Source organism: Etheostoma spectabile, chromosome 8 (genome assembly GCF_008692095.1).
Source record: "Etheostoma spectabile isolate EspeVRDwgs_2016 chromosome 8, UIUC_Espe_1.0, whole genome shotgun sequence".
In the NCBI taxonomy this organism is placed as follows: Eukaryota; Metazoa; Chordata; class Actinopteri; order Perciformes; family Percidae; genus Etheostoma; species Etheostoma spectabile.
Genome location: NC_045740.1, coordinates 17,733,422 through 17,734,606, shown reverse-complemented (window position 1 = coordinate 17,734,606; position 1,185 = coordinate 17,733,422). Strand labels below are relative to the sequence as shown.

At 28.0% G+C, this 1,185-nt stretch overlaps 1 protein-coding gene and 1 long non-coding RNA gene across 2 annotated transcripts in view; one reads left to right on the top strand and one right to left on the bottom strand.

The window, feature by feature from the left end:
- Positions 1-304, top strand: part of LOC116693810 (uncharacterized) — a 22,918-nt gene extending 22,614 nt beyond the window's left edge. Inside the window, exon 3 of the long non-coding RNA XR_004332992.1 lies at positions 221-304. This is a non-coding gene — a long non-coding RNA (uncharacterized LOC116693810). The remainder of the gene's footprint in view (positions 1-220) is intronic.
- LOC116693800 (chemokine-like protein TAFA-5) overlaps positions 1-1,185 on the bottom strand; it is an 80,030-nt gene that overhangs the window by 25,332 nt on the left and 53,513 nt on the right. The gene's annotated exons all lie outside the window — the stretch shown is intronic.

Below are 1,185 nucleotides of genomic sequence, written 5' to 3'. Positions count from 1 at the left end.
GTCAACATTAGAAATATCAAATAACTTTGGAAAAAACATCCAAAAAAAGGCCCACAACGTTGAAAAAGTTAGTCATTACGGAAAAAAATAAATCCCCCTTTTAATACCTTGGATATCGTACGACTCGGCCAGCCATTCCCAAACTATTATTCATGAACTTAAAGCAACACTAAAACTAAATAACTTTTCCAGCTTTGGTTCCCCTACAGGTTGGAAGGAGAATTGTCCATTACAACACATTGTCCAGTTCATTCACACTACAGATCCGCTACCTAATCTGGCAAACTTGCATAATGTAAGGTAACATAATGTAATGTAACATAATGTAATGAAACATAATGTAGTGTAACATAATGTAGTGTAACACAATGTAATGTAACACAATGTAGTGTAACATAATGTAATGAAACATAATGTAATGTAACATAATGTAATGTAACATAATGTAATGTAACATAATGTAGTGTAACATAATGTAATGTAACACAATGACCTATGTAACAATGAATGAAACATATGTAATGTAACATCATGTATGTAACACATTAATGTACACAATGTAATGTAACATAAGTAGTTGTACATAATGTATGAACATAATAATGTAACATAATGTTGTAACACAATGTAATGTAACCGTAATGTAATGTACATAATGTAATGTAAGCATAATGTATTTAACACAATGTATGTACCAATGTAATGTAACCTAATTTAGTGAACTCATGTAGTGTAACATAAATGTATGTAACATAATGTAATGTAACCATAATGTAATGTACCACAATGGAATGTAACATAATGTATGAACATAATGAATGTAACATAATGTAGTGTAACATATGTAATGTAACATAATGTAATGTTACCATAATGTAATAATGTAATACATAATGTATGTAACATAATGTAACTAATGTAAGTAACATAATGTAAGTACATAATGTAATGTAACCAATGTATGTAACATAATGAATGTAACTAATGTAATGTAACTAATGTAATGAAACATAATGTAATGTAACTATGATGTAACATAATGTTAATGTAACATAATGTAATGTAACATCATGTAGTGTAACATATGTAACATATGTAGTGTAAACATAATGTAGTGTAACCTATGTAGTGTAAACAAATTAGGGTACCACAATTTTGTAACATCTTTCTGTCCACAATGTATGT